The sequence below is a fragment of the Halichoerus grypus genome, chromosome 7 (assembly GCF_964656455.1).
Source record: "Halichoerus grypus chromosome 7, mHalGry1.hap1.1, whole genome shotgun sequence".
Lineage (NCBI taxonomy): Eukaryota > Metazoa > Chordata > Mammalia > Carnivora > Phocidae > Halichoerus > Halichoerus grypus.
The window spans coordinates 37,581,632-37,602,180 of NC_135718.1; the positions used below are offsets into that span (position 1 = coordinate 37,581,632).

At 42.9% G+C, this 20,549-nt stretch overlaps 2 long non-coding RNA genes across 2 annotated transcripts in view; one reads left to right on the top strand and one right to left on the bottom strand.

Annotated features, from left to right (window-relative positions):
* Nucleotides 1-20,549, top strand: part of LOC118550698 (uncharacterized) — a 258,510-nt gene that overhangs the window by 26,314 nt on the left and 211,647 nt on the right. The gene's annotated exons all lie outside the window — the stretch shown is intronic.
* LOC118550706 (uncharacterized) overlaps nt 15,838-20,549 on the bottom strand; it is a 37,877-nt gene continuing 33,165 nt past the window's right edge. The window contains exon 3 of the long non-coding RNA XR_004924709.2: nt 15,838-16,173. This is a non-coding gene — a long non-coding RNA (uncharacterized LOC118550706). The remainder of the gene's footprint in view (nt 16,174-20,549) is intronic.

Below are 20,549 nucleotides of genomic sequence, written 5' to 3' on the forward strand. Positions count from 1 at the left end.
GGCACCCCTAAATTTCAATACTTTCGTTAATTCTTGGTTGCATTTCTTGATTCTTTCTTGTTCTATTTCTTTGTTTATTTGTGCAACTGAACCACTGGATTTAAATTATTTTCTAGCTTTTGACATTTGGCAGGGCAAATCTCACAACCTCCCCTTCCCCCAACTATTTATTTTTCTGATTTTTCCTGGTTATTCTTGTATATTTAGTTTTGATATTAAAAATTATTTTTACCAAGTTTCTAAAAAGGAAAATGTTTGGATTTTTATCATTATTGTATTACATTAATTATTATTATATGATATATCCTAAGAGTTCCTCTTCCAGACAAAAGCATGTTTCTCCATTTACTTCAGTCTCTTTTATGTCTCTCAAGAGAGAGGGTGAGGCCTTTCTAAGCAAAACAAAACAAGACCTAGAAACTGTAAGGGGAAAGACTAAAGGATATGAGTATATATAAATAAAAATAAAATTCGCCAAGGAAAAAAAAGACAATGTCAAACTGGAAAAATATTTGCCACACACAGCAGAAAAAGAACATATCACTAAAATAAAGCCAGGGATTACAAATCCATCACCAAAATGCCAAAACTCAATAGAAAAATTGACAAAGAACCCTCACAGGCAATCCATAGAAAAAGATAAGACTAAACCACCTCTACCACCACCACCACCAAAGCCACGGTGTCCCGTTGTTCACCTAACAGCCTGGCAGAGAGTAAATTTCCTTACAATGGCCCATTTGGCAAGATGAGGGGAAAGTGTACACATACACTTTGGCAGGAGAGCACATTTGTGCATTGCTTTTGGAGAGCACTTTTGTGGTTTCTAACAAACAAAGGACAGATTCTTGGACAGTACAATTGCCCCTCTTAAGAGTTTATCCCACAGGCATGCTCTGCGTGTGCAGAAAGGCACATAAGCAAGGGTGTGGCATGATCTGTAAAGGCAAAGATGGAAAGCCCTTAAATGCTGACGTGTAGGTGTTTGGTAAAATGTGTTATCATTCTTCCTTAAAATAAAATACAACACAGTCTTGAAAAAGAATGAATTGGTCTGTATGTGCTGAAATGCATTGTTATAGTAAAGAAAAGATGCAAAAGAGTGGGTGTTGGATGCTTTTATTTGATGTGAAAAGAATATGAAAAGATACACAAATGAACACAGGGGTTTGAATATGCAAGGGCATTTTTGGAGGCACACAAACACTAATAATGATGGTTACATCTTACAAGGAGTTTGGGAGTCTGATTTATGAGGGAGATTTTCCTTCCTTCCTTCCTTCCTTCCTTCCTCTCTCCTCTCTCTCTTTCTTTTACTTTTATATAGTATTGGAATTTTCCTAACATGTACTTATCTTACTTTTCAATAAATAAAGGGGATTAGATAAAAACCTAAGAATGAATCAGAGATATGAATCATCAGTGTTTGGCAAATAAATAGCATAGAATCTCTCTCTCAGAAATAAATTTTGATTTGCAAAGTTGGCTAAGTTATGAGTTCCTAAGTTTTGCAAAAATTTTAATTCAATCCCATCATGCTTTTAAATTTTGAGAGCAGGTGGTTTGAAACCCAGATGCGAGGGGAACTGCATGTTAGGGATCACTTTCAACTGGAAAAAAAGAAAAGAGAGACTTAGGTTGATTCCTGGGTGAGATTAACCTTCACAGAGAGAGTGAGACTAACACCATGCTGGAGGGAGTGGGGGAGAGGAGCAGGAAGCAAGAGACAATGACAGGGCTGGGTGGAGTTGGCTATCATGCAGAAGATACTTGCCAAGACCTTGCTTTCTCTTACTTCAGCCTCTTATGGATATGCATTTAAAAATGATTCTCTGGGGGAGCCTTGGTGGTGTACTCAGTTAGGTGGCCGACTCATGATTTCGGCTCAGGTCATGATCTCAGGGTCTTGGGATCAAGCCCCGTGTGGGGCTCTGCACTCAGCGGAGAGTCTGCTTCAGGATTCTCTCTCCCTCTGCCCCTCCCGCTGCTCGCTCACATTCTCTCTCGCTCTAAAATAAATAAATAAATCTTAAAAAAAAAATGACTCTTTGTTCCTTTTCTGTACTCGAGTATTATTTTTGTTTCAACCCTCTTTGGCACAATAATTTTAATTATTTCCTCAGCGTTTGGTCTTAACAAAGGTTAGAGTCAATTTCTTCTTACTAAGATCTTTCCAAAATCCTGGTTGTAAGGCTATCTGTGGGAATCATATAGAAATAGGTTGTACTCTATAAACTGAACGATTGCTCATACATCCTTTGTGGGTTCTGAGAGTGCTGAGAGCTTTTTAGAATAGTCTGGAGTTAATACCCTGGCCTTGTCCATGCTCACTTTTGAAATAAAGCAGATGTGGAATAATTAGTTGTTGGTTCCATATTTTTGGAAGACATGAGTAATTTTTTTCCTGAAAGAATGCACAAAGCAGATGCATTTCACTACGGCAGAAGGAGTGCTGTAATAGGAACATGCACAGAGGTTTATGGGAATGGAGGGAAGGAGACTGGGAAGGACTCAGATGAGGAGGAGAAATTCACTAAGGGGAGAATGGTCACAGAATGGAATCGGGGAGGCAAATGGATGGAAGGGACTGGAAAATGACCCCAACCAGGTTAAAAACACATGTGTAAAAGACTCCTGAGGCTTCTGGACTGTCAGGGGTTCTTGATAAGAGCGAGATGAGGATGTTTTCCACTCCTCTTTCCCTGCTAAGTCTCTCCCTTTGGAGGCACAGAGACCCAGCTTTCAGGTAAAGCTCCTCTACTCTCCAGGAGCAAATCACCTCTCAGAGCCTCCATTTTCTCATCAGTGAGATGGGAATATTTAGCACCAACTTCACAAATCGTGTGCTTGGCACATAGCAGTTCCTTAGTAAATATGTGTTCTCTTTACTCCTCATGGATTCTTTTTGTCCTAAGTATCACTTGTGAATCAGCTTAGCATTCAGTCTGCCATGTTCTGAACACTTATCTTATTGAACAAATGTAACCTTCTAACACCCCTGAGTATTAGTCCTTGACTTTAACAACAGAAACAATGACCATTATTCTAGCAATTACTCCTCACATAGGCTTCTAGATCCTTCTATCATATGCATCCTGTGACACTGCTAAGCTAGGATTAATATGGTGTCCAACAGACAAATACAGAAATGGGGACTGAGGTGTAAGTGACAGGCAAGGTCATAATGAGTGATGGGTGCAGCCAAACCTCAACCAGCGTCCTCTGATACTTACCTAAGCTGGTAACAGTCCCTAAGGTAGGTCATTAGACATCAAAATCATGTGGTTCTCCCTTTTTCAAAATTTCTTCCTTTTTGCCTGTGGAAACCTATTTGTTTTCAGGATTCATCTCAAGGTTTTCATATTCCAGGGATTTTTCCAACACCAGTGCGAGGTGTGTGTGTGCATGTGTGTGTGTGTGTGTGTGTGTGTGTGTGTGTGTTGACCCTGTGTGTAATCTGAATGTTCTGGCATTTTTGTTTTTGTTTTTGTTTTTTTTAAAGATTTTATTTATTTATTTGACAGAGATAGAGAGAGAGAGAGAGAGCACAAGTAGGCTGAGAGGCAGGCAGAGGGAGAGGGAGAAGCAGGCTCTCCGCTGAGCAGGGAGCCCGATGCGGGACTCGATCCCAGGACCCCGGGACCACGACCCGAGCTGAAGGCAGCCGCTTAACCAACTGAGCCACCCAGGCGCCCTGTTCTGGCATTTTTGTAGGAGACCCTTTGGAGCTCTGAAATGCCTGTATAACAATTCTTCCTTGGCATTTGAAGAAGATGTGGGTAACAGCAGTGATTGTGTTTTTTGTTCTTAAGCAAGGAAGAGTGAGGGGCTGTGGGCCTCTTCATAGAAGATGGATTTTGCAGACTGCAACAGAGGAAAGGGATGTGGATATCTGTAGGTGCGCTGGGAGAAGTCTCTTTTTTTCCTAGAAATTATTTATGCTTCCCTTTATAATGCTTCTGGAATAACAGAAAGAAAAAAGCCATTTCCTGCATGAGATAAGAGAGTTTTGATTGGGTGTCTCTATTGAACCAGCCCCAAATGATATGAGAATTGTGCTTGGATGTCACTGTTGACCCATCAGTTCAGTCCTAATAAAAGTAATAAAAAGTGCCAGAACCCCTTCACCACATTTGGAATGGTTGATTGCTGGCTTACCTTACTGAGGCTCAGCTTTGGTAGCAGGTCCATCCCCAACTCCCCCACTGTTTGCAAGCTGATTTGGTTCTGGATCACCGAAGGTGATGTCTGAGTATTCCTTGTCACCAAATTTGGTGATATTAGAGACTCTTTTTCCTGACATTTCCATCTCCTTGTAATGAAAAGAATCAAAATGAGGTCTTGCCCACAGGGGAGTTTTGCCATGTTGGAGAGCTCCCGAGCCACTGTGAGCTTGCCTTCTTGGAGCTAGAAGACATGGACAGCTGCTGTCTTCCTGGCAAAGTGCTCGAACTCTCTGGTGCCAGAGCTGTGCCTGGTTGGTGACAGTGACAGTGACACATGGTGAGAACGAAGCTTCTGTCTAGGGAAAGGTGGGAATGGGCATAGACGGAAGGTGTGTGCCAGCTGGGCTGTGAGCAGAACACCAATAACCCAGACGCTGGAGGGTGGAAGCTGAGCGCCTCCGAGGCTGTCTTGGTGGAGACACAGCAGGACAGGTTTCACAGGGAAGGCTTAGACGGTAGACAAGATTCTTTCCCCAGAACCAGAGATAAAATGGCCCGTGCTAAGTTTTAAGGTAGCACTTAAGACAGAGTTTATAATGGATTAAAGTCTAACACGGGAGAGCATGGGTCTAGGCTCAGAGAGCAGGATCAGAAAGCCCAGCCCTTCTACTCCGATCACCATGTGGCCGAGCGGCCTCTGGGTCTACAGTCAGTGGCCACAGCTGGGCCAAAGGGAGAAGGTGGTTCCAGGCCTAAGTGGGAACCACAGGGGCGAGTCAACTCTGCCTGGCCTCTCCTCTCTGGAGCTGGCCACCCCACTGGTGGCCTTGATTTCGGGGGCGCAGAAAGAGGGTGTGGTCGGAAGCATAGCGGAGAGGGTCATGGAGGGTACAGCTCCCTCTGTTGGTGTTGGTGAGAATGTGGAGGAGGCCGGGTAAGGCCATTTGATAAAGGCACCTTGAAGTTAAAAACAGTTTCACAGAGATTATAGGCAATTTATAGGCAGGGAAAGTGAGTTGGAGAGGTCACCAAAGAGTAGATTAATGATTCCATTACTAAATAACTTCGGTTTAGCTTTTTGGAAATTAGTGTTCTTCTCTTTAAAAAACGACAGCTGGCCATTGCTATAGACATTGCAGCCTCTGAGCTTTCTCTCTGAATCCGGAGTTATTTGGCGCACTGTGAGCCTATAAAATGTATGGAGGGGCTCTGCGGTTCATCACGGAACTTCCAGAAGCAGTCATTTGTTTTTTTCCATTGGTTGTGAAATTCCATAACTAAGGGATTAGTGAACCCTTTAATGCCGGTCTTCCTAAAACCCTGAGAGAAATTCTTCCCAGACTCTGGAAGATGCCCCAGAATGAGCATTTCTTTTTAGTCTTGGTGAAGCTTCACAAAAAGAAAGATAGCTAGGGTCATGCATTACATAAATTGGACACTGCAAGAGTATCTCATTCAGCATGAAGAATGAGTTGGACGTGGGGACTCTGGGCAAGTCAAGGAAGGACCATGTGTTCTTCCTGGGAGCGGCACCCCCTTTAAAGGCCTTCAGTTGGCAAACCAGTGACTCCTTCAGACATGCCATCCTGGCAGTACCATTGTTTTGCATATCAGTTTTCAATGAAATTTCACACTCTGGGTGATACTGGATAAAATCCTGCTACTCAGGAATCTCACCATCTAGGTGAAGACATGGGGTGAAGAAAAAGGACATCTGGGGAAACACACACAACTAGGTGTTTGTCCATGTGCTCTAACAGTGCTATCTGAGTGGAGAGACTGGTGACATTCCTGTGGTCTGGGGTCACCAGGGACAATTACTTGGACTTGAGTCAGACCTTGAAGATGGTGTCAGTTTCAGCTAGACCAAGAGGAAAAAATCACTTTCTGTGAAACACTGTGTGTCCCAAGGACCCCAGGGGGCTGCTTTTGTTCCCATTTTCTAGCCCCTCTACCCCAGAAAACATAGCACCACTGGGAGTTGCTATGATCAATGTCCCTCAGGGCCCTGCCAGAGCCATCTCAAAGCCTACTGAGTCAGTTCAGGAGAAGAAAGGGACACCGCTCAGCCCAGCTCTGCCTTTTCCTTCAGCACTGACCTGGACTACTCCCCACGAATCCAGAGTTCTCTGCTGCAGAGAAGTTGCTGACTTTCTGATAAGTCTTGAGATTATCACTAGCGTATGAGGGGAAACGATTTTTCTTATTTATTCTGAGTAGGAATTAGACTTTCTAAGGTTTTTACCACTTCCTTATCCTATCACTTAGAGTTATATATATATATATATATAAAACTGTAACATGGCAGGAGGGGGAATGGCTGAGTTGTCTGGCATTCTAAGGTTTGTAGATGCATCAGGTAAAGGGTTGTAGGTAAGAAGAGAATGGGAGAGAGCTCTGGAAGCAGGATGGGGGTTTCTAAAGACTTGCAAGAATAAGACTAAGGGCAGCAGAACTATTGCGGTGGGTGATAGGCTGGTCCAGCAGCTGTGCAACAGATAAATGTCACTTCAGCATAGAAAGGAGACCAGGCACTATGCACATGAACCTCTACTGCTCCTTTAACTCCAAGTGGGCCTGGAGGGGTTTAAGTAACCCTTTCCTCCTCCTGTCCCTACTGCTATGCACCATACATGAAGGAGTGAAGACCCCAGCTTCTGAGAGGCTGGGTCTAGGGAGGGGCTGAGCCTGATCTCAGACCAGTAGGGGGAGCAGGACACACAATGGTGGGGTGGGGTGGGATTTGGCAGCCCACAGCACAATCTCAGGAGCAATGTTGCCATCCTACCAGTGCCCTCCTGTGGCAGTTTTAAAATATGGCCCCCAATTCTGTGACATTTCTCCTATTAAGAGGGGGGGTCTTTGAGCCCTCACCTTGATCTGGGTGGGTTTTGACTGTTTCCACCAATAGAATGTGGCAGAAGGGGAGCGGTGTCACCTTTGAGGCTGGATCATCAAAACCTCCCACCTGGTTCTCTTGGAATGCTTATTCTCAGGACATTCCCTCTGGGGACAAAGCCTGGACAAAGTCCTGATATGAGAAGCCACACGGAGAGGCCATATGCGGATGCTGCAGGTGACAGACCTTGCTGACCTCAGCCTTTGGGTCATCCAAGTCCAGATGCCAGATGAGTGGATGGAGAAACCTCAGCAGGGACAGGCCATTTCCACTGGTTCCTGTCTGAGCTCCTGAGCCACAGAATCTGAGAGCATAATAAAATAGTCGTTGTGTGATGTCCCCGGTATGGGGACATTGGTCAGATGGTGATAGATAACCCGCACACAATCCAGACATTTTGGTTACTTCACGCCTAGGCCATGTGCCTTGTCTGCTTGCGAACGATGAGCTAGACCACTGCCATACTCACTTGAAGGGAAAAGGAGGGAAAAAGAAAATGCACTGTGCAGCCTGGGAGGAGATGGGGGCACGATGGAAACTAGGTGTTGCCTTGATAACTAGAAGAAGCTGATGAGTAGATTAGAAAAGAAAAGAAATGTTTAGGGGGGAAAAGCACCCTCGTTATCTTCAGAAAAACACAGGAAGCCAAGGATAGAATGCATAAAAAGTAAATCCTATGACCCCCTGGCATTAAAATTGGAAACAAAATTCTCTATGAAACCCAGGCTAATTTTAGCCTTCTCTCTGCCATTGGACATCTGCATGCAAATATGAATGCAAGAGAATATTTCCGCACATGCACAGCCCTGAAGGTGTTTCCTCTACAGACCCTCCCCGAAGCTTGCATGGCTCGCTGATGATTAAGTCAGGGGAACATCCATGAGAAGCTGTAGCATGAAAGAGCAAAGGCTCGGTGATGCAGGAACAATGGGAGTCTTCCTGGGGTCTCCTCTCGCCCTGCCCCTCCTCCTGATGCTGCTCATTTTACCTCCTCAATGTCTCATCTCCATCTCTTCCTACCTTCACTGCCTCTCCCCTCTTCTACTCCTCTGGCCATGGAAAGAGTAACACAGAAGCCTGACCACATGGCTCAGCAACTTAGGATGCCTCCAGGCTCCCTTTCCAGCCAGTGCTTCATCCCCGGGCTGGTTCTGCAGAGGACTGTCCCTGTGGCCTCCTGTCCTCTCCCTGCACAGTGGTCATCCGCCCAGGGAAACCTCCCCGTCCACGCGCAGCCCGTGCCAGGCCCCACACTCCCAGCAGCCAGTGTGTTTTCAGGGCACTGGCACAGGTGGTTGTGCCTCGGAGGTCACAGCTGTCCCCACTGATGCTCCGGGAACATGCTCTCAGGTCTGCCTGTCATCCCAGCCTGCACATCCAGCCCTCCCCCAGTAGGCAGTGCATATGCAGTCAGTGTTGGCTGAAAAATGAATGATGAGCTTCAGCTTCAGTTCAAGTTGCCTGCATGTTTCCTCTTCCTGCTCATTCCTGGGTGTCTCCAGGGTCAGGCCGGTGTCTTGTTGGCCTTTGTGTGTTGTTTGCATGTTATGGGCCCTGCACAGGGTAAGTGTGCATTGATGCTATGGAGTGAGGCAGATGCAGTTCTGCCTGGCAGTTTGGGGATGTGTAGAAGGTCACATCTTGACCTTTGTCCTTCAGTTAGAGGGCCACCATCTGCAGGAAGTTTTCCCTAGCTTCCCAGGCTGGGACAGATCACTTTCTGCTCCCTTGGGGCTTTGTAAAAAACTGCAGTATAATGCTGCTCCACACATTGAATTTTTTTTTATTAACATAATGTATTATTTGTTTCAGGGGTATAGGTCTGTGATTCATCAGTCTTACACAATTCACAGTGCTCACCATAGTACATACCCTCCCCAATGTCCATCACCCAGCCACCCCATCCCTCCCACCCCCTCCACTCCAGCAACCCTCAGTTTGTTTCCTGAGATTAAGAGTCTCTTATGGTTTGTCTCCCCCTCCGGTTTCATCTTGTTTCATTTTTCCCTCCCTTCCCCTGTGATCCTCTGTCTTGTTTCTCAAACTCCTCATGTCAGTGAGATCATATGGTAATTGTCTTTCTCTGATTGACTTATTTCACTTAGCATAATACTCCCTAGTTCCATCCACATTGTTGCAAATGGCAAGATTTCGCGCATTGAATTTTAATGTAAGTTTATGTCTCATTTAACCTAAGCTGGGTGCATTTTAAGGGACCAGAATTGAGTTTGATCCATCATGTGCACAATAGCATGAGGTTGCTGGGAAGGATGGATAAACGCTTGTGGAATGAGGGATTAGATAAGGATATGAGAGGAGATGCTACGGGGTGGAAGCCAAAGCAGCCCATACCCTGCCCAGCCTGCCTGACTGAGGCTTTCTCACCTGTTCATGTCCAGGCTCCTGCCTTGGTCACATTTGGGAGCTCATTTGAGCTCTGGGCTTTGAAGACATGATCTTTTGCTCCTAGGTATTGCACAGAGAGAAACTAACAAAATCTGGGAAAAGTTGGGTATTGGGGAGCCATCCAGATTGGCATGTGGGGTTGGTGTGTTTCAGGGGACACCATCTAACCTGGCCCACCTGCCTTTGGAAGGGAGGGAACAGGTGTGTCAGCAGAGCCCACACTTAACCTTCAGAGGAGTCCCCCACCCCACTCCCACCAGCACAGGTATCCCAGTGCATTGTGATTCCCCATCAGTGTGCACAGAGGTGGGAGGCAGATGGCAGGGAGGACACTGAGAAGGTGCCCCAGTGGGAGCTCAGCTCTTCCCCTTGTCAAATGACAGATGGAATTTCTATAACTTCCTCTTACCCAAGGAGTCTGAATCTTTCAGGATTAGAACCAATATTGATTTGCATTTGCCTTTGCCTTTGTGCCTTGGGTACAGATGCTAAAACATGAGTCTAATTGTGCTTGGGAAAGATTTGTCCAAAGGGAAAATAGATCCTGTGATTTTCAAAATTGATGTCTTTGGACTAAAATCATTGGGCTGCTTTCTGAGAGTGACGAAACTTGGGCTCTGGAGCCAGCCTGCCTGGGTTCAAATCCCAGCTCTGCCACTTAGCAGCTGTGTGACCTTGGGGGCAATTACTTAACCTCTCTATGCTTTAGCACTCTCATCTATAAAAAGTGACATAATAGTATCTAGCTGCTAGGCTTGTTTCAATGATGAGAACTGGACCCAATCACCATTATATAGAAGTTAGCTTTTACTTTTATTGCTTATTTTTATTTGATACAGAATTCAAATGATTTGGTATGAATAAAAGCAGGGGAGCACAACTTAGAGGAGGTTGAGAGGAAAGTAGTTTAATGATAAATCCAGGCAAAAAGCCTGTATATAAAATTAAACATGAAAAAAATGCCTGGCTAATAAAAACAGAGTACTGTTTCTGGCAGAAGCATTATTTTCCATTGTAAATACTATGGTTATTAAGTCCTTGTGTGATTTTTGGCATCTTTTCATCTTTTTGGAGGATATTTTCAATAATTTTGTTTCTGTTTGACTACCCTTACATGACTTCATAATGCTATTTGGGGGAAATTATGGGAGCCGAGAGGCCCTAATAGAGAATATTAAAAGCATAATCTCAGAGTGTTTTAACGATGTTGTCATTGGTGTTTTCAAAATGCTGTTTCTGGTGTGTTTTTGCTACATACACAAGTTGTGATGTTTTCGGAGAAATGTATTATATTTTATAATGTTATAAGGAAAGAGTCACAGACTTGGGTCCTATTACAAATACATTGACATTATAGTTTGTATTTTCTTTTTCTAATTTTATTTGCTGTCTTCAATGACAAAGAAGTTTCAGCACACATTGAGACTATCTAATATATTTGGAACCACTTAGAGTAACTGTGATGTAAGCACAAGGCATTATTTCTATGCTTTTATTTAAGAGGCCTTTCTCTAGTATCTCTCTGGATGCTCTCGTCTGACTGTGGGAAGAATAAGGTTAACATATGAGACTGAAAATTCACCTCATTATAAAATTTGGCGATGTTTACCTGCTTTCAATAAAAAAGCTCAAATTAAACAGATACACAATTCCAGATATCTAGACAATTGACATTATGTATGCAAAAGCGAGCTTTTGTAACTGAATTAAATTGTTTTACTCATGTGTTTGGAACTGTGTGGACACATCCTTTGATTCACATCCTACCCATAAAGCAATTTTAAAGGGCAACAGGACCAGCAAAATTTATTCTCAAGCACTATCCCGAAAGTTTTGTTCCAAATGCCATTGCATATCTATTTCTCACCAAGCTGTTCTGGTTCATTTACTTCAAAAGAAACATTTTAATTTGTTTCGTTTTGTTTTTGGTTTGTTTTTGTTTTGTTTTGCTTCGATGGCTTTCTACCTGCCAAAAACAGTCTTCTAGTACCTTTTCTACATAAATAAGAACAGTCTTAAACTATTGGGCAACATACACCTCATCCTGCCAACTTAGAGACCTTGCTTGGGATGTTGTCCAGGAGGTTATGGGAAGAAACTTGTTCTGAAGTTGATTTAACATCTCATGGTTTCCTTGTTATTATGTAACACTTAAAAAGAGCTGAGACCCTTGTGGTTCAGTCCCAGAGTGGTGTTGTGGTCACATGAACACAGTCCAGCTACCAGCAGTTATTTCAAAATAATTAAGTTCTTGTATTTCTCGGAGAAGAAGTGGAGCAGCAGGAGGATGAGGAAGAGGAAGGGAAGGATGAGCAGAAGCCACAGAGCTGCAAATGTTGCTTTGAATCCCCTTTGGTTCCTAGGTTGTCTCAGGTTGGTTAGCTGTTTGAACACCCCTCTTTAACATCACCCCACTCCAGCCCCTCCAAAATGTCCTTTTCTTCCCAGAATGGTCATTTATCATTCCAGATTCAGAGTTAATAAGGTCACAAAGAATCTTCCTGGCATAAAAGCAACTTCTCAGAGGAGAGTGCTGAGGGGAGCATCTGAGAGCAGAGTGGGAAGAGGCAGACACCTCCTTCCTGAGCAGGTGGAGGGAGGGCTGGGATGGACGTTCGCTAATTTGAGAGAACATTCTGTTCTAGACACCTTTGAAAGTCTAGATTTCGCTTTTTCTCCTTCCAATGATGTTGTGCTTATTCACAACTGCAGAGAGCCCTTTCCAGCACATTAGAAGGGGCCGGGACTGCTTCCATGAGCATGCTTTCTTAGCAACGGGAAACCAGCACATCCCAGGAATACTCTTCAGGAACGTTCACTACTGCCTATCACTCATGTTTTTCCTCCTGGAGAGGCTTCCCCTCAATAATATTTATAGATGATCCTGACAGGCAATGTAAAAGGAATTCCCCGTTGCTTTCTGATTGTATAACTATAGGCTGATTACAGCTGCTGGGGAGTTCACCTTCTTTATGAGGAAGGAAAGGAGAGAAGAGAAAATATATACTAACTGTGATATCGCCCCCCCCTCCCCCAAGAAACAAAATGCTGGGCCTGGAAAAGCAGCGAGGGAGGAGAAACGGCACACAGCGTGTATCAGAAAGCCGTGTTCAGTCAGGGCTCTCTACTCGCCCTCGGGTGTCGAGCATTCACTGCTCCAGCGCAGCGTGTCTGGGTCCCCGTGCGGCTTCAGGACTTCCTGTCCAGGTGGCCTCTCTGAACACAAGGGAAGGCTTTTTGCAAACCAGTCTGGAAAACGGGAGCACTTTCCCCGTAAATCCGCACATTTGTTTCCTCAGTCTTTGCACCCAGCACACGTGAGATTTACAACGCGTGTCGTGCATAGATCCCTGGATCTGGTTGCCTTTGGTGAAGGTCTCCTTCCCCAGAGCTCGGCTGACCTGTACCAAGCATGGATCTTCTTCTCTAGGTTCTATTTCATGTAATATAGTCCCGACAGCTAAGTAGCCTTAATGTTCATGTTTGTCAGATGAGCCAGTGGAGGCACAGAGAGGTTTACATCCTTTGCTGAAGGTGACACAATTTGGAGTGGGATCCAAATCCAGGAGTCTGGCACCCAGGCCTGGACTCGGACCACTTGGCCCTGTCATAGTACAAAAAACCCAGGCCAGCCCGGGGCTGAGCCACAAGAAGACAACACTGTAGCCTGCAGTCTCCTGGGCAATTGGCATGATTGGCCAGTGCCACAGTGTAACCATAGTGTTGTCTCTAAGAGGCTGCTTGAATGTGGCCCATCAAATGCATCTTCTTAGACCTCTTTTGCCAACCTATGCTTTTATGTGCCCATTCCGATTTCAGTAAGAATCTGGAAGCTCTCCATCACTCCAAGGAGAGGAAGGACTGAGCAAACCGCAGCTCTCATCTTGAAGCAGTGCCTGAGAGCTGCAGTGTGTCCCTGAGGCCGGCTCTGCCTTTAGGACTTTGGGACCAAACAGTAGCAGCGCCAGGGACTACAGATAAGGGTTCATTGCAAGTGAATGCTGTCGTTTGGGTGCATTTTCTAGTAAAACAACTAACGGCAAAAGAGTTCAACTGGTGATTTAAAAATTCACAAATACATGACTTTACCTTCTAACCAAAATATTCTTGCCATAAGGATACTGTTGATTCTATAAAATGTGGCAAATATGACCCACCTTGTAAGTTCTTTTCTGTTGTTGTTGTTGTTGTTGTTGTTGTTGTTTTGGATTAGAATAAGTATATGTGAAGTGCTTAGTGCAGTCCCTGGCAGGGAGTAGATACTCAAAATAATAGCTACTGTCAAAAGTATATAATTTATCAGGCATGCACCCCCCAACCCCCCTGCATTGTAAGCATCCTGTTGAGCAGTTGGTAATTCCTCACTTGAAATAAATCATAAAGAATTTTGATTAATACAAACCATAATAAACTGGGGCACCTGCATGGCTCAGTCAGTTAAGCAGCTGCTTTCAGCTCAGGTCATGATCTCAGGATCCTGGGATTAAGGGCCTTTCCCCCCACCCCCCCTCTGCATTGGGCTCCTTGCTCAGCAGAGAGTCTGCTTCTCCTTCTCCCTCTGCCCTCTACCCCCCCATGCCCTCTCTCTCAAATAAATAAATAAAATCTTAAAAACCAAACAAACCATAATAAACCTTAAAAGTTCAGAATTTAAGTTAAGGGTTGGTTTTCTTATATGTCTCACACAACTATCGCCTTTCACCAATTTCCAAATCAAAGAAGGAAACAAGGGTCTTCTTGCTTGGGTCCACAAGACTTTCCCCAGGTATGAGACCACTTCCTAACTCATCTCACACCTATTAGCTTCTAGATATTTTGCTGCTCCATTGTCTTCTCCCAGCTTTTGCTATTTGTCCAGATACTGGAAGCTCAGCTGCATCCCAACCTGGGTCCCACTGGGAAAAGGTACTGTTTTCTTTCCACCCCAGAATTGCTTCCATTTTCCTTCCCTTTAAATCCTTCCAAAGGACTAAGAATTTACTCACTGAGTAATAGAATGTTCTTTCACATTGTCCCCAATTAAACCCTGGCCAATTATTCCTTAGAAGTGATCAGTTTTATCATCTAAGGACCAACCCATTAGAAACAGAATTCCTGGGGGTGTCTGGGTGGCTCAGTTGGTTAAGTGTCCAACCTTCAGTTTTGGCTCAGGTCATGATCTCATGGGTTGTGGGATCAAGCCCCGAGTTGGGCTCTGTGCTCAGCGGGGAGTTGGCTTGAAGATTCTCTCCCTCTGCAACCCCCACTCTCTCTCTCTAAAATAAATAAATAAATCTTAAAAAAAAAAAAAAAAGAAACCAAATTCCTGGAAATAGCCATTTGTATTTCAAATGCAAACCAGTGTTTGGAATGTGGTGTCAAATTGTTGCAATCAGGTCAGATCCCTCCTGCTATTGCCTGAGATAATATTTTTCCTAGTATTTGCCTAAGAATGAAAGACTTTCCAGTTAGTCATAGGAGTCAGACTTCCTCTCCATACTTTCTAACATAGGAAGGAAAAAAAGAAGGAAAGAAAGAAGGAAGAAAGGAAAAAGAGAAGAGGAAGGGAAGTGAAGGAAAATGAGAGAAGGAAGGAGGAAGGAAGGAAGAAAGGAAAAAAGAAGGAAGGAAGGAAAAAAGGTGCTCTATGGCAAAACCCAGTAATGCGATTTCCATTTTTGGCAGTATGACTGACTAGATATCTGGAAAGACCATACGTAGAGATCATCTCTATTTAATGCATAGTAAAACACATCTGAAAATAAGGGCCATCTTTAGTGGCCAGAAATGATGAAGAGGTTCAGAGCTGGAAAGTTGAGCAAACCTCATCCGGTTTTTGCCCTGGGGGCGGGGTGGAGGCAGGCAGTTAACCCCTATAAAGGGTAAGACCTGGAGGGTGGCTTTTTCTAGTTTTCACAATGGGATAAAAGAGAAATCCTGGGGTCTAATCAAGGTTCCAGGGCAATTAGCTCTGCCTAAAGGAGAACTTCAGTGGATAAACCTGGGAAATAGCCCTTCTCTTGAGCAGCACTCTTCAACCGAACTGTGAACTGTGCAGATGGAAGGGCTCCGTATTTGTACCTGTGTGTGGGTGTTGAACATTTGAATGTTACTAGGATGACTGAAGAACTAAGATGTGCATTTTATTTAATTTTTATTACTTTAAATTTAACTTTAAGTCGCCACAAATTTAAATAGTGGCTACCATAGTGGACAGTTCAGCCATAGAGTCTACAGCAAGGGTGTGTAAATTCCAGCCTACGCGCCAAGTCCAGCCTGCTACCTGATTTTCTAATGTTTTATTGGAACACAGTGTAGGAGAAGAAAAAACTCTACCCTCTTATATTCAGTGACTGGGTTTTGTGAATTAAATTGACAAAAGGCAGATTAACGGGAGAAAAGAGTTTATTACACATGCACAAGGGAGCTTCACAAGAAAGAAGTGAAAACCCAAAGAGCTGGTCAACCGGGGTGGGGGGGTGGCTATAGAACATTTTAACAAAGAACAATAAATTGTGGAGAAATGACAAGGGAAAGGTGTTTGGGCTTTTAGGTGTGGCAAATTGTGGGAAGGTGGACAGATGGGGAAATTAATGGAAGATAAGTGTTAGTAAGGTTTGTTTATGCAGACTCAAGTTGGTGTCATCCCCAGTGATAAGAGTCATCAGCTCTTCCTGGTACAGGAGAGGGGAAAGGTGACGTCTTCACAAAGGGAGATTACTTCTGAGTGGAGTGGGGGGAATAAAGGAAAAAAAAATCAATCCCTAGGTTCAGAAAGCTCAAGAAAACTGAGACAATATTAAAAAAATCCTCACTGGGAAACATCATAGGAAAAATCCAGAACCTCAAAGAAAAGGAAAGATCTTAAATGCTAAGAGATAGAGAACAAAATATTGCCACCACATTTCATCAAATCTAAAAGGAACATTTTCTTTAACAATTTAAGGTATTTACATTCATAATCTATGAACAAGAAAACATTGTGTTATAGTTTAATTGGCAGTATTTTTTTCTTTCTTAATAGAAAATAGAAAAGTGGTTATATGTTGACTTTGATGAAATATGGGACCTCTAATGGAATGGCAACTAGAGCTGGTTTCTCAGCTGCAAAAATCAGACAATAATAGCAGACCGTTCCTAGGAGCCAGGCGCAGTCCTAGGTGGCTTTTAAACTGTCAACTAACTTAATCTTCACAAAATCTTATGAGGTAAGCTTTATTATTCTTTGGCCCACTTTATAGAAAAGGGGACCCAAAGCAGAGTCAAGATTCAGATTCAGGTAGAATGGCTTTAGATTCAGTGGTTTTTAATTTTTTTATTCTAGTATAGCTGAGACACGATGTTACATTAGTTTCAGGTTTACAACATAATGATCCAACTTCTCTCTCTGTTATGCTATGCTCACCAAGAGTGTAGCTACTGTCTGTCACCATATGATGCATTACAGTATGGACTATGTTCCTCATGTTGTGCCTTTTATTCCAGTGACTTATTTATTCCATAAATGGAAACCTGTATCTCCCACCTGCTTTCCCTCTGGCAACCATCAGTTTGTTGTCTGTATTTATAGGTCTGATTCTGCTTTTCTTGTTTGTTTATTCAATTGTGTTGGTTTTATGATTCTACATATAAGTGAAATCATATGGTATTTGTGTTTCTCAGTCTGGATTATTTTACTTAGCATAAAACCCTCTAGGTCCATCCATGTTGTCAGAATGGCAAAAAAAAAAAAAAAACCCTCATTCTTTTTATGGGTGTGTAATATTCCATTGTGTATATACCACATCTTCCTTATCCATTCATCTATTGAGACAGGTTGCTTTCATATCTTAGCTATTGTAAATAATGCTAACATAAACATAGGGGTGCATATATCTTTTCAAATTAGTGTTTTCATTTTCTTTGGGTAGAGTCAGTGGTCTTATTTATTTATTTATTTATTTATTTATTTGACAGAGAGAGAGAGACAGCAAGAGAGGGAACACAAGAAGGGGGAGTTGGAGAGAGAGAAGCAGGCTTCCCGCCGAGCAGGGAGCCCGATGCGGGGCTTGATCCCAGGACCCTGGGATCATGACCTGAGCCGAAGGCAGTCGCTCAACCGACTGAGCCACCCAGGTGCCCCTAGAGTCAGTGGTCTTAACAGCTATATGATAATGTTTCAGTGAGAAAGGGGAGATAGTAAGATCAAAGGACTGAGATAAAATTGCATACCCAGTGGAGTTACTTTTTAAGAATGAGGAAAGGCAAATGGAACACCACTAAGGAAACTTCTAGAAGATACACTTTAGGAAGAAGGAAAATGATCTCATAAGGAAGGTCTCTGATGCAAGAAGAAATGGAGAACAAAGAAAACAGTAAAAATGAGAGAAAATGTACATAAACACAAGCTCTATTAATAATGCCCAATTGGTAGTATTTAAAAGAAAACAAAATAAAACTAAAATACTGTCAAATAAGAGCATATAAGCTGGGAATGGAGTGAGCAGATTTAAAACACTCTAAAGTCCTTTAATTATTTGGGAGAAATGTAAAAGTGCTGGTATAACCTAAACTGTTTTCAGTTATAGTTATCTGTAAAAATTTAAAGAATAGCCATTTGAAAGTATGGAAATGAAATATAGAATTTCCAAGTCAGTATATGGAAAAATGAAATGAGAAATGAAAAACAAAACCCAAAACCTCTACTAGTCCAAAAGAAGGAAAATAAAGGAAAAAAATAGAAAAAGAAAGCCAAATAAAAAGCACAAACGTAATACGGCAGAAATAAGTAAAAATATCCATAATAACGATAAATGTAAATGATGTTTTCTGTTTATTTAAAAATGCATATTAGGGGCGCCTGGGTGGCTCAGTCGTTAAGCGTCTGCCTTCGGCTCAGGTCATGATCCCAGGGTCCTGGGATCGAGCCCCACATCGGGCTCCCTGCTCCGCGGGGAGCCTGCTTCTCCCTCTCACACTCCCCCTGCTTGTGTTCCCTCTCTCGCTGTGTTTCTCTCTGTCAAATAAATAAATAAAATCTTAAAAAAAATGCATATTAGACTGAAAAAAACAAAATCTAGCCATAAAATGTTTATGAGACCCACCTAAAACATAAGAACACTGAAAGTTTGAAAAACAAGGGTGGAAAAATATACCAGGTATATGCTAACTAAAGGAGACCTGGTAACATTACAGTAGTACCAGAAGAAAGATTTTTTTAAAATTTTTTTATTGTTATGTTAATCCCCATACATTACATCATTAGTTTTAGATGTAGTGTTCCATGATTCCTTGTTTGTGCATAACACCCAGTGCTCCATGCAGAACGTGCCCTCCTCCATACCCATCACCAGGCTAACCCGTCCTCCCACCCCCCTCCCCTCTAGAACCCTCAGTTTGTTTTTCAAAGTCCATTGTCTCTCATCGTTCGTCTCCCCCTCCGATTTCCCCCCTTCATTCTTCCCCTCCTGCTATCTTCTTTTTTTTTTTTTCTTAACATATATTGCATTATTTGTTTCAGAGGTACAGATCTGAGATTCAACAGTCTTGCACAATTCACAGCGCTTACCAGAGCACATACCCTCTCCAGTGTCTATCACCCAGTCACCCCATCCCTCCCACCCCACCCCCCACTCCAGCAACCCTCAGTTTGTTTCCTGAGATTAAAAAATCCTCATATCAGTGAGGTCATATGATACATGTCTTTCTCTGTTTGACTTATTTCACTCAGCATAATACCCTCCAGTTCCATCCACGTTGTTGCAAATGACAAGATCTCATTCCTTTTGATGGCTGCATAATATTCCATTATATATATATACCACATCTTCTTTATCCATTCATCTGTCGATGGACATCTTGGCTCTTTCCACAGTTTGGCTATTGTGGACATTGCTGCTATAAACATCAGGGTGCACGTACCCTTTCTGATCCCTACTTTTGTATCTTTGGGGTAAATACCCAGTAGTGCAATTGCTGGGTCATATGGTAGCTCTATTTTCAACTTTTTGAGGAACCTCCATACTGTTTTCCAGAGTGGCTGCACCAGCTTGCATTCCCACCAACAGTGTAGGAGGGTTCCCCTTCCTCCGCATCCCCGCCAACATCTGTCATTTCCTGACTTGTTAATTTTAGCCATTCTGACTGGTGTGAGGTGGTATCTCATTGAGGTTTTGATTTGGATTTCCCTGATGCCAAGCGATGTTGAGCACTTTTTCATGTGTCTGTTGGCCGTTTGGATGTCTTCTTTGGAAAAATGTCTGTTCATGTCTTCTGCCCATTTCTTGATTGGATTCTTTGTTTTTTGGGTGTTGAGTTTGATAATTTCTTTATAGATTTTGGATACTAGCCCTTTATCTGATATGTCATTGGCAAATATCTTCTCCCATTCTGTCGGTTGTCTTTTGGTTTTGTTGACTGTTTCTTTTGCTGTGCAAAAGCTTTTTATCTTGATGAAGTCCCAATAGTTCATTTTTGCCCTTGCTTCCCTTGTCTTTGGCGATGTTTCTAGGAAGAAGTTGCTGCGGCTGAGGTCGAAGAGGTTGCTGCCTGTGTTCTCCTTTAGGATTTTGATGGACTCCTGTCTCACATTGAGGTCTTTCAACCATTTTGAGTCTATTTTTGTGTGTGGTGTAAGGAAATGGTCCAGTTTCCTTCTTCTGCATGTGGCTATCCAGTTTTCCCAACACCATTTGTTGAAGAGACTGTCTTTTTTCCATTGGACATTCTTTCCTGCTTTGTCAAAGATTAGTTGACCATAGAGTTGAGGGTCCATTCCTGGGCTCTCTATTCTGTTCCATTGATCTATGTGTCTGTTTTTGTGCCAGTACCATACTGTCTTGATGATGACAGCAGAAGAAAGATTTTAAGGAAAAATGCATTACTGGAGAAACAGAAGATGACTATTGATAAAATATTTCTAGGAAGATATATTAAACCTGGGTTTACCTAATAAATCATTATTATACAGATAAGATTCTGGGTCCACAGTGTAATTAAATAAGAAATCAAACCTCAAAAGATATTTAATAAAATCATCATCTGTTTGGTAGTTTAAAAACATACCTTTAAATAAGTCACGGGACAAAGAAGAAATTGTAATGGAAATTCTTTAGGACTGA